This window comes from Vigna umbellata, chromosome 4, assembly GCF_029865625.1.
Source record: "Vigna umbellata cultivar VRB3 chromosome 4, Vumbellata_1.0, whole genome shotgun sequence".
Lineage (NCBI taxonomy): Eukaryota > Viridiplantae > Streptophyta > Magnoliopsida > Fabales > Fabaceae > Vigna > Vigna umbellata.
Genome location: NC_142168.1, coordinates 2884097 through 2897254, shown reverse-complemented (window position 1 = coordinate 2897254; position 13158 = coordinate 2884097). Strand labels below are relative to the sequence as shown.

The window sequence follows — 13158 nt, the reverse complement described above, 5'->3', positions numbered from 1 at the left end:
TTGTTTGCTGATTTCTAATATTTATTTCTGCAATATTATTTACCTAGTGCCCCACTTATTGGGTAAATGTTTGTTGTTGTCTATATGATATTCATTCAAAGTTCAGATTGCTTGATTTTTTGTAACCTTGTTTTCATCCTAATCTTTACAGAGCAACTGGAGTTTGTTCGGTATGTTTTCAATTGAGTAGTGTTATTAATTCGAACTGCCCTCTCACTCATCTCACTGTATGACCCACAAACTACTTGAGCCAACACAAACTTTTAAATGGCTCAGATTCTGCAAAATCTCACCATTTTGTTTCAATAACTTTAGTAGAAAATATCATTTTTTTTTGGAAGCCAAGAATATAAAGCAAAATAAAACAAAATCCAGCTGCTTATGTCTCATCTTTGTCTCCTTTTTGTCTCTGCCATAGATTGACCTGAGGATGGAATACGTCAGCCCAGAAGGACTTCGACTGGATGGTCGCAGACCCATGGAGGTACAGCTATTATTTTTTTCTTGGGCTTTTTTTTTCCTCCTTTTTTCTTCACTTAATATTCATTCCAAAAAAGGTTCCTTTAGATCTTTCAAGAATACTCATGAAGCGTATGAAATGCGGAGTATTAATAAATAATAATATCCTACATGAATTCTTACATAGTCATGAATTACTGAAGCTTTATGTTAATTAGTATATATAAGATCTGCAGATAGTTCTGCATATGGGTTATACATAGATGAGCCATGCCATGGGTAATGGAAATGTGTAAGGGCACATTTTGAACTGCAAAAAAACATATAAACAGATTAGAAGCAGTCAATAACCTTAGTTCTGATAAACATTAAAACCTATCACTTAAAAGCTACAAATGTTGTAGTTTGCCAAATGATAAAAGTAAGAAAATGGAGGGTTCTAACCCTAAGGATGTCTAACCAACCTTTTTTAGTGAGATATATGAACTTGGTCCTATGACAAAATGAGCTAATTGAAGCNGGGATTTCGAATCTGAAAACTCAAATGGGGATTTCGAGTTTCTTAAGAAAACTCAAATGGGGATTTCGAATCTCAAAACACAAACCCTAGGTGTTTTTCCACTTTTACCCTCCATCACTTTGCAGTTTTTTTTTTAAAAAAGCTGACGTGGACCGTGTCAAATGAGTGTAAGTGACACGTAGGCGTGTCACCGTATTACTACTCTTTTTCTTTGGACTGTGGTGGACAGAGTCAAGAGTCACATACACAACACACAGCACAACACAATCGAAGGTGATGGATGAATCCATCTCAAGATGTAAACCAATAGAAAAAACAAAAAAAAACACTTTTGTCTTAAACACAGAACACACAACACAGAGGCATCACATCACTTCAGCATACTATTATAAGGGCATGCGTAGATGTTCGATATTTCTTCCAATGAGGTGTGCAAAATGGATTTGTCACCGCAATCCCGGGCTTATCTTTCAATTTCTCTTTCTTTTTTCTTTTAGCACGGAAACACTGACCATTTTCTTTCTTTTTAATATACTGAGACAGAGCACACAAAAAAAGAAATTGAAATTCCCACAATAAAAATAGGTTTAAAAATAGGATGGTCACTTCTCGCCTTCAAAATTTGCCAAATTGTTTGATCCTGAAGCTTCCTGGGACAAGGTTTGTTCTTTCAGTACATCCTTCATATCCATTCCTGGACGAGAAGGAGAAGGCGTGGCGGTTGAGGAGGTTGATGTAGAGGGCATAGGCGGTTAAACCCGTCATCCCTAATTTCTCATACTTCCCTTCGGTGTGCAAGTTCAACCTGTCATCCTCGCCCTGCGACGAAGACACTTCCCTAAAGTCCCTCAAAAACCTGTGAATAGCATCGTTCACGTCTTCCACCCTTATGTTAGTGCCCCACACAAAGGTGGGCCTGGCGTCGTCCATGTCGTAGCCATCGCCGCCGTCAGACGAGGCCGCCGCGTCATATGTTGTGGATGTAGGTGTGACGGGAACGCGCCCACCTCCGCCGACGCCTTAGCGGGAGCGCGGCGCGGTTGGGGTGGCTTCGGAGGAGGCGAATCGAGATCAGCGCTCCGACGGAGTGGCGAATGCGGAGGGAGTGGAGGAGCGGCGGCGGCGGCGCCTACTTCCCGGAGAAGAGAAGGTGTTGCTGATGGGGCTGGAAAGGGAGTCGTCGGGGGAAGAAGGACCTATCAGAAAGGAGGTTTGAATAAATTAACAAATCAGAAAATTCGGAAAATGAAAACCGAAAGACGAGACAGAGAGAGGAGCGGCACGAACCGTTGTTGAAATTCGGAGAAGAATCGGAAGCCATAGATTTGGTTGTCGGAGAAAATCAGATACAGAAGCAAGAGTGAGTGATATAGAAAGGGCGGTAACTCACCCGTCATCCTCACCCTTCATACATCCTTCATATATCCTTCATAGAGGTCGATGTATTCAGGTCAGACTCTGCCACCTGCAAATAAAATGATACGTGAGCATGTCTCCTGTTTAAAAAATTAACGCCGTTCATTGTATTTAAAAGAAAATGTATTATTATTTAATTATGTTAAATTAGGGATTCAAAAGAAAAGGTATTATTATTTAATTATGTTAAATTAGGGATTCAATTGATCATTTCTAAAATTAAAAGATTCAATTAAAATGAACCCGTAAATACAAGAACTTCCGAACCTATTAAAAAAAAAATATTAGCTGCACTGGAAGCCTCCAAGAGTAGGACCTCCTGCTACTCCTCACCACATGATCAATCCTCTCTATTTAAGAATGAAAGACCATTGGAGCGTCAGGAAAACCCTCAAGAATGAGCTACCATGAAATCATTCTGTACACCCCAAATCACCACCATATATCCTCTCCTTGAGGATCATGGAATTACGTCCACCACCATGTATCCTCTCATGAGGATCATGGAATTACGTCCCTGAATCATATTGTTACTCCCGAATCACCAGATATCCATTTTATCACAGTAAATCCAACACACCTCATACATTCACATAAATCACTTCACAGTATATATTTTCCAAACCTTGCACGTAATTCAATTCAAGAGAAAATGAATTTAAAATCCAACATTTGCAGAATACTATTTGGACGAGCACTGTTCACCGAGCACAGTGGACGAACGTTTATTGAACGAACACTACCTTCCAACCACTAGGCCGAACACTATTTGGACTTACGTTCGTTATCAATCACCAGGCCGAACGCTGTTGGACGAACGTTATCAAATCCTACACTATCAGGCCGAACGCTAAACCATCGAACACCAATACTAAATTCAACACTTGGACGAACGCGCAACCCTTGGAACCTAAGAATACTACTCAAGGCCGAACGCTCAACATTGCGATCCGAAAATACAATGTTAAGAACGATCGCTCAAACTCACTAATATTATAAGGCCGATCGTTAAAGATTTCAAATTATAATATCCAATTATGGCCGAACGCTCACAATCACAAATATCCATGAACGAACGCTTATGATCCAAACTAAGGAATCCAAATTAAAATCGAACGCTCAGAAGCGAGAATACCTTATCAAAACCGAACGTTCAACAGAATAAGACCGAACGCTCAAAATTCCAAAACTTAAAACTATCAAGCCAAGACCGAACGCTCACAATTAGAATCAAGGAAAGACCGAACGCTCACAATCAGAATTAAACCAAAACCGAACGCTCACAATGAGAATTAAACTATGACTGAACGGTCAAAATCCAATCCTAAGAATACCAACTAACGGCCGAACGCTCACAATCACAATTAACCAAGGCCGAACGCTGACTAATACACCGAAACCGAACGTTTAGAGATCCAGACTTAATAGTATCAACTTAACGTCGAACGATCAAGATTAAACTTAAGAATCCGTTAAGGACGAACGACTGCAATTTCTATTACCAAATACCGAACGCTCAAGATCACGTAAATATCAATTTAGGGACGAACGCCTAAAATTACTAATTCCTGTATACAGTTGGGACGAACGTCTAATATATCACTGCAAACGAACGAACGCTCGTTAACACAAAACCGAACGCTCTTGCTATTTTGGCCGACCACTAATTGGTCGAGCCATTTGGACGAACGTCCAATTTGGCTCACCAAATTGGACGAACGCGCGATCTGCAGAATTCTGCAGAATCGCACCAGATTTCCGGAGAGAAACCAGAAACCCCATTTTCATCCCCTTCTTCCCAGATTTGCTTCAACAACAATATTCTACCATCACTCATACAGATTCATACACAACAAAGTCACTCTAAGTACGAAATTTGTTCATCAACGACACTATATTATAGATTTCAGTACACACATACATGGTTCATAAAATCCAGAAAAAAGGATCTAGCTCCCCTTACCTCTTGAAGACCTCCTTGAATCTTGAATCTCTCTCCCAAGGTCTCCTTGAAATTCCAGAGCTCTCCTCTCACTCTTCAGATTTTTGCAGCAAAACTCCAATTCTTCTTTTCCCGAAATTGCAGCAAGCCTCTCCCTTCTCCAGATGCAGCATCCAACCCCTTCAATCCACGATTTCTACCTTTAAGAAGGAAGAAATGGTGCTCCCCATAGCCACTCCTCAGTGCTATGCCCACCAACAAAGGAGATGATGGTGTCTTTGGTGGCTGGAGCACTTTCAAAGTGGGAAGACCCCACCATCCACCAGCTGCTGTTGCCACTTGAAGCGCCCCCCACCACTACACGAACGTGCAACCAGCCGCCCACTTCCATCGTGCAGCCGCCCCCTTCCACTTCCAGGAATGTGCCTCCCTTCCCCACCACTTCTCTGTTAGGTAGCCGCCCCTCCCACTTTCAAAAGAAAGTGGGACGTGCGGTCTTTACATTCTCCCCAACAACAAAAATTTTCGTCCTCGAAAATTAGGCTTTATCAGAACAAGTGTGGGTAGGTTTCTCTCATCTCGTCCTCTAACTCCCAGGTAGAGTCGCCCGTTCCACTGTTCCAGATAACTTTGACAAGTCTGACAGTTCTTCCTCTAAGTTGTTTGTTTTGACTCTCCTCAATCTTTATTGGTTGCACTTCAATTGACAAATCTTCTCTGACTTGCACATCGTCAACTTCAAGCACATGAGAAGGATCAGACATGTATTTTCTGAGTTGAGATACATGGAACACTGGATGCAAGTTTGCCAACCGAGGTGGCATGGTTATCTCATAAGCTACGGGTCCTACACGTCGTAGAATCTGGTAAGGACCAAGATATCTAGGAGATAGTTTCCTAGCACGAATGGCTCTTCCTACACCGGTAGTAGGAGTCACTCGTAGGAACACATGATCCCCAACTGCAAATTCTAACGGCTTGCGCCTCCGATCAGCATAGGACTTCTGTCTATTCTGAGACGCCCGCATCCTTTCTTGTATAAGCTTCACCTTCTCTGTAGTCTGCTGAACTATTTCTGGTCCCGTCAAAACTGCTTCTCCATCCTGAAACCAACAAAGAGGTGTTCTACAGCGCCTCCCATACAACGCTTCAAACGGTGCCATGCCGATACTAGTCTGATAGCTGTTGTTGTAAGTGAACTCAACTAGTGGCAATATCTCATCCCATACCCCTAGGTGATCCAAAATGCAAGTCCGCAACAAATCTTCAAGCGATTGGATTGTCCGCTCAGACTGTCCATCCGTTTGGGGATGATAAGCCGAGCTCATCTGAAGTCTGCTTCCCATCTCACTCTGAAGAGTTTGCCAAAACCTGGATGTGAACCTTGGGTCTCTATCTGATACAATACTCGAAGGTACCCCATGTAACCTCACTATTTCCTTAACATACAGTTGCGCCAACTTCGCCATAGACATCCTCAAATCGATTGCCAAGAAGTGGGCACTCTTGGTCAATCGGTCCACTATTACCCATATTGCATCATGTCTTCGAACAGTGCGTGGCAAATGGGTAACAAAGTCCATAGCGATGCTATCCCATTTCCATTCTGGAATTTCCAATGGCTGCAACAAACCTCCTGGTCTCTGATGCTCTATTTTAGCTTTCTGACAAGTTAAACAAGAGACAACAAACTGAGCTACATCTCTTTTCATACCGGACCACCAAAAAGACTCCTTGAGGTCTTGATACATTTTAGTCATGCCAGGATGCATGCTAAAACGGCTTTTATGACCTTCCTCAAGGATTAACCTCTTCATTTCTGAATTGCTAGGGATACAGACTCTGCCTTTGAACCTTAAGATACCATCAGCCCCCAAGGCAAAATCCTTTCCCTGCTCAGTCCCAATCAAACTGGATGACGTTTGGAGCTCAACATCCTTCGACTGCTCTTCTTTAACACGCTTCAACAAGTCATTGGACACCACCAAATTACTGCATCTGATGCTGTCAGCTTCAAATTCTACCTGCAACCTCAAATCTCTGAAGCTTTCTACCAACTCTAACTCTCTGACCATTAAGGCTGAAATATGCACTGACTTCCTGCTCAATGCATCTGCCACCACATTAGCCTTCCCAGGGTGATAAAGGAGATCAAATTCAAAATCTTTAAGAAACTCCATCCATCGCCTTTGCCTCATATTAAGCTCGTTCTGATCAAAGAGGTATTTCAGGCTCTTATGATAACTGAACACCTGAAATTGCGCGCCATACACATAGTGTCTCCAAATCTTCAAAGCAAATACCACAGGTGCCAACTCCAAGTCATGAGTGGGATAATTCTTCTCATGAACCTTGAGTTGTCTTGATGCATATGCCACTACCTTCTTCTCCTGCATCGGTACTGATAACAGTTGAAAAACTGTTATTTTCATGCTTAAAATTGATACTAAAAGCAACCTTTAGACTTAGAAACTAGCTTGAAATCATGCCTTTTATCTATATTTTCAGAAATAAGAGAGCTGGACAGGTTTATGCTTGATTTCAGTGTTTTTGTGCAGGTTTTAAGGTGAATTTAGTGAAAGAAGTGAAGAAGGAGAGAGATGGAATCATAAAAGGAATCAAAGAGTGCAAAAAGAGAAGAAGCCGAAGTCACCGCTCAGCGGCACTTTACCGCTGAGCGGCACTCAAGAGGTCACGTTGGAACCGCTGAGGGGCAAAATGGCCGCTGAGGGGAAGAAAAGAGACGCGCACTCACCGCTGAGCGGTACTTTACCGCTGAGCGGCATACTTATGGGCTTGGGCTTTGATTTTTTGTAACTTTAGAATAGTATATAAGCCTTAGAACGTCCTAGGGTTAGTATCTTTGGCAGAAACGAGGCAAACACTCTCTCTTTCACCCCTTTGAAGGAGGATCTTGGATGTTCAGGCTACCTCTTCACCTTTATTGGGTTTATTCTTTCATTCTTTCATTGTTCATCTAGGTTCACCATGAATATGGTGAACTAAACCTTGTATGTTTGTTGGGGAATCAATGTAATCTCTTGAAGCTCTCATATATGGAATTTATGCTTGCATCTTTTAATTAAGACTTATGCTTTCTTTCATCATTAGTTAGGGTTTTTCCTCTTTGCTTAATGCTTGCATAGTTTAACTCATTCAATGCATGATTATTGGTTTTGTCGATACGGGCACGTACGGGGAAGTCTAGATCCGGGGAATTTCTCCCAATATTATATTGGTTGTCGTTAAGCTCCTGCACTTATGAACTAATCATTAGGAATGCTAGGAATTGTATGAACTCGTGATTAGGGAGAAGCCATCTAGAATGGTACTTTAGAGAGTGGCATTAACAATGATGATTTGAATGTTGAATTCCTAAAATGTATGAGAGTGGATGAGATGAAATTGACCCCCAACAACATATTCATTCATATATTTCATTGAAAGTGTTTATCTTTTGTCTTTGCCATTGATCAAACTTCATGCATACATGTTTATTTTCTGTCTTGCATATTAAAATCCAAATATTTCGTTTGTAAGTCCTAGCTAATCAACAAATCACATAACTAAACTAGGCCGTGAGTCCTTTGGGAAGAACGATACTTGGTCTTACCAAGTTTATTACTTGAACGATTCGGTCATACTTGCCGATTGTGAAACAAGTTTGTGACATCATATTTTGGTGCTCATAAATTTGTCCATTAAGTTTTTGGCGCCGTTGCCGGGGACTCGTGGTTTAACTGGTTAATTTGTGTGATTATTGATTATCTTTGACTTTAATTTTGAATTTCTGTTTTTATTTTTTCTGTTTTTATTTTATTTTATCTTTTTAGATTAGATTTTATTTTATCTTTTTAGATTAGATTTTATCTTTTTAGATTAGATTAGATTAGATTTGATTTTATTTTATTTGATTAGATTTTATTTTATTTTATCTTTTAGATTAGGTTAGATTTTATTAGGTTAGATTTTATTTTATCTTTTAGATTAGGTTAGATTTTATTTTATTTTATTCTATCTTATTCTATCTTCTGAATCTTATATCTTCTGAATCTTTATCTTCTTCTATATCTTTTTGTGCTAACAAATCTTTTCTAGGGTTTTGTTTTCTTGTGTATGCAGGAAGCAATTCGAACTAGAAGTAAGAAAACAACAGAACCACTTCTTGAAGGTCTAGACGAGAGTAGAAGGAGGAGAAGAATCAGAACGTCTAGAGAACTTTTCCCTTCTCCAGAAACTCTCTTACAATCATCACCACAAGGTTCTGTTCATAGCACAGGGAGTATGAAGAACAACAATAATGCTAGAAGAACTCTTGCAGATTACACTAATCTTGCTGGACCTCAGCACTTCAACAGCATAGCTAGACCTAGAGTCAATGCAGCCAACATGGAGGTCAAACCAGCACTGATTCAACTGGTGAAGAGTAATCAATTTAATGGGTTATCTCATGAAAGCCTATATGAGCACCTTACTACCTTTAATGAGATTTGCAACACAGTCAAGATTAATGGGGTGGCAGACGAAGCTATCAAACTTAGCTTGTTTCCTTTCTCATTGGGAGGCAATGCTAAGCTTTGGTTGAACTCTTTTCCAGAAGAAAGTTTCACAGAGTGGGAAGCAGTGATTACAAAGTTTTTAAACAAATACTTCCCACAATCTAAAGTGACTAAAGGCAAGCAAGAGATTTCTTCATTCAAGCAGGGCATGGAAGAATCACTGGGACATGCATGGGACAGGTATAAAAGCTTGTTACGTAAAACTCCCACGCATGGCTTTGAAGATCAAGAAGTAGTCCTAACTTTCCTTGGAGGGCTTGGTTCACAAACCAAGATGATGCTGGACGCCTCAGCTGGAGGCAATATCAAATGGAAGACTCTAGAGGAAGCAACTGAAATTATTGAAAACATGGCTACAAGTGATAATGAGCTACACAGTGAGAGAGGAACTCCTATGCAACAGAAAGGGGTTCTTCAATTACAAACACATGATGCCTTGCTAGCACAGAATAAAATTCTAACTCAACAGCTGGAGACTCTGACGAAAACTTTGGCTCAATTACCTAAAGAGTTGAAATCTGCTGCACAGATACAAACCCAGTTGTGCGAATTATGTGGAGGTGATCATGTCAATGGTCAGTGTGCTTTTCCAGTGGAAGCCGTGGAGGATGTTAATTTCATGGCTAATCAGTTTCCATACCGTCAAGGGAACTACAATCAGGGGTGGAAACCACATCCAAGCATTGGCCAAGGACAAACTGGGCAGGCTAATCAATATAAGCAGCAGCAGCAGCAACCAACCTTGTGGCAAAAAAAAAAAAAAAAAAAAAAAATAAAAAAAAGTTATCTATGCTTAATGAAAGATCAACAAGGTTGGAAGAAACTCTTCAGCAATTCATACAGAAAACTGAATCTTCTCAAAAGAGCACTGAAGCTGCTATAAAGAATTTTGAGATTCAGATGGGTCAGATTACCAAGCAATTGGAAGAAAGACCAACTAGAAATTTTGGGGCTAATACTGAAGTTAACCCAGAGAAGAGTGCAAAGTGGTAAAGAGTGTGAATGAAGAGATAGTTGAGTTAGAAGAAGAAGAAACAGAAGAAAGAAGAGAAGTAGAAAGAAAGGACACTTTTCCTTTTCCAACAAATCAAGAGAAACCAATGGACTTCACAGATTTATTCAGAATGGTTGATAATGAAGCACCTTGGGAACAAATTCTACAGAAAATTGCAGTTTACACAAAGCCTGATGAAGGAACCTCTACAAAGAAGAGACGTAGAGAGGATGAGGAAGAAAGTGTATAACTGTTAAGAAAGAGTCATTCCCACCAAAAGCAGCAGATCCAGGTAGTTTTTCTATCCCTTGTACTATAGGGAAGAAAAAGGTAAAGAAAGCTCTCCTTGATTTAGGCTCAAGTGTTAACTTGATGCCTTATGCTTTACTGGAGCAAATTGGCAATGTTAAAATGAAACCTGTAAAGGTTAATTTAGTAATGGCCGATGGGTCTTCAAAGGAGCCATGTGGGATTGCGGAAGACATTGTAGTTTGTGTTGGCAAATTTCAGTTTTTGGCAGACTTTGTGGTGATGAAGATGGAGACCGAAAAAATACCTATCATACTTGGAAGACCGTTTATGAAAACGGCCAGGGCCATCATAGATGTAAATGAAGGTATAGTGGTGCTCCAAGACAGAGAGGAGAGAGTGGTGGTGGATGTTTTCAAAGATGAAACACAAGCAAAGGAGGAAGAGGCTAGTTATAAAGCTGCATTTCGAGATGCACCCATGACTAGAGGTCAAGATGAAAATCTTGAGGTTTCAGGTAAACATTGTTTGTTGTTTCAGGTACCCAAGGAAGAAGAAACTGGAAGAGGAGAAGAGATTCCTATAGACTGGAAGAAAAGAGGACCCAGACTTGGCACACCTGTGAGACTCAAGAACAAGTTGTGGGTTGTGAAGGGCTTTAAAGAAAAGGAGATGATAGAGATAGAGTCTCCTTATTCTAGAAGAACCAAAACAATCCAAAGGAAGCAGTTGAGAAGTTGGTGGAAAGACACCATCAACTATACAGAAGATGGAACTTGAACTTTACTGGGTCAAGCTAATGACGTTAAAAGAGCGCTTGCTGGGAGGCAACCCAGTGGATTTAAAAACTTTTGATTTGGTTTTGTAACTTTTAATCTGTGGACATTATTTTTGTGAATATTTTGTTGGATCCAGCATCTACTGAAGGATGCTAGGTGGTTAAGTATCTACTGAAGGATACTAGGTTTGTAACACCTACTGATGGGTGTTGGTGAGAAAATTTTGCACCTACTGATGGGTGCTGGTAAGTTTGAAACACCTACTGATGGGTGATGGTGGATTTTGGGTCAGGCTCGTGACGTTAAACAAGCGCTACCTGGGAGGCAACCCAGTTGATTGATTGTTTTTGTTTGTTTTATTTTAGTTAGGGTTTGCATAAGTATTTTAAACATTGAATTGCAGGGAACCAGTGAAGGGCATGTCTAGGAGGCACATAGGTTAAGAAAAGAAGGAGAAGAGCACTTCATGAAAGTGCCGTTGAGCGGCAACTTACCGCTGAGCGGTACTCTCGCAGATGGGCTTTAGTTTCCCCTTAGCGGGACCCGAGCCCATTAGGGTATTTTTATACCCTAAGCTGCGCATAAGCTTCTATTTTCAGACTCTTCTCTGCACACACACCTACATACCTTTTCAAAGGTTTTCTACAACTTTTCCCTCATCCCTCTTTAGAAAATCTCCCTTCCACTCACTTGCTCACTAGTTTTCCATCTAAGTTTGGGGTTGGGAGAGAGCATCATTGAAGGGGCTGATTTCTTCAGTGTGGTTTACTAATGCTTAACAATGTATCTTTTGGTTTTGTGAATTATGTTTGATGCAGGGATGGCCTCCTCATCGGGCAAAAGGAATCAAGACTATAAGATCCAAGAAGAGGAGGATACAGATGATAGCTCAGATTGAGGAGGAGCTGAGATAGCATTTACTGATGAATGCTATCATGCTTATGCCTTTGATTGGTTTAAGTTTTCTAAACTTATTTATTTTTTGTTTTTAGATTAGGGTTGATGTACTCTATTGAACACCTGGTTTGTTATGATGGTTTGCTATTAACTGTGATTGTGTGATAAGTAATGCTTGATGATGATTAGTGATTGATTGATGTTGAGATAGATGTGCACATAAAATGCTTATACAGGTGATTCACAAGCTTTGTGAACAAATACAGGATATTATGATTGTGATTGTGAAATTAAGCAGGATGGGTATGTCAAATGTGAATGAGCTTATATGTGAGGTTTTGAGCTTCAGAGTTATTATTGTTGAATGCTATTACTTTGAAAGCATGAATGATTTTGCCCAGGTTTTCTATGATTGAATCAATTGCTTGTTTTGCATCATATGATCAAGGCCGTGTTGTTGAAACCCTTTTTATTGGCCAAATACATAAAGTTAGCCTACTAAAAGAGAACACTTTGTGTTCTATCCTTTGAACCCTTAGCCTTGAACATACACAGAAAACCCTTGATTGAAAATCTTTACCTTGTGTTAAGTAGAAGATCTTGTGTGGTATTGTTAAATGTTCAAGTTTGGGGTTGTTGGGAAAACATGAAAAAGGAAAAGCATTGAGCTAAGAGCTAAAAAGTAAGAATATGCAAAGAAAAAGAAAAGAAAAGAAAAAGAAGTAAAGCTCAATGCAAATGCAAAGGCAAAAGAAAGTTGGGAATGAATAAGATGATTGTGTTGATATGATTCTCTTAACTCAGGGATTTTGTGATCCAGAAAAACCAATTTTCTTGTTAGCCCAGCCACGTTATAAGCCATTGAAAAGTCCTTGTGATGATGCATGCTTGTGAATGTTTTTGATTGTGGTAAAATGAAAGGCAAAGTTGATTCATGTGACATTGTGATAGTAGAGTGAATGAGTGAAACACTTTACCTAGTGAGGAAATATTCCATAAGCACATGAACATCCATGCTTAATTGATTGATCATTCATGAAAAATAGCATTTGTTGGAATTTAAATGACTTTGTGAACACTAAAGCATGTGCACATCTTGAATTAACTCTTGGTCATAAGTTTGAGTGAAGTTGTTACTTATCTTAGAAAAAGAGGATTTTTGAATGAGTGAACCATCATATGAATTGGTTGGAGATGGAGTTACATTTTGTTTGCTTGAGGACAAGCAAAGTTCTAAGTTTGGGGTTGTGATAACAGTTGAAAAACTGTTATTTTCATGCTTAAAATTGATACTAAAAGCAACCTTTAGACTTAGAAACTAGCTTGAAATCATGCCTTTTATC

At 39.9% G+C, this 13158-nt stretch overlaps 1 long non-coding RNA gene across 1 annotated transcript; it reads right to left on the bottom strand.

Moving 5' to 3' along the window:
- Positions 1 to 1442: 1442 nt before the first annotated feature.
- LOC148198979 (uncharacterized) lies at positions 1443 to 2511 on the bottom strand. Its single transcript, XR_015786246.1, has 2 exons — positions 2267 to 2511; positions 1443 to 2175 (listed from the first exon to the last, which is right to left on the bottom strand). It is a non-coding gene; the product is annotated as an uncharacterized LOC148198979 (long non-coding RNA).
- Between the last annotated feature and the right edge of the window lie 10647 nt (positions 2512 to 13158).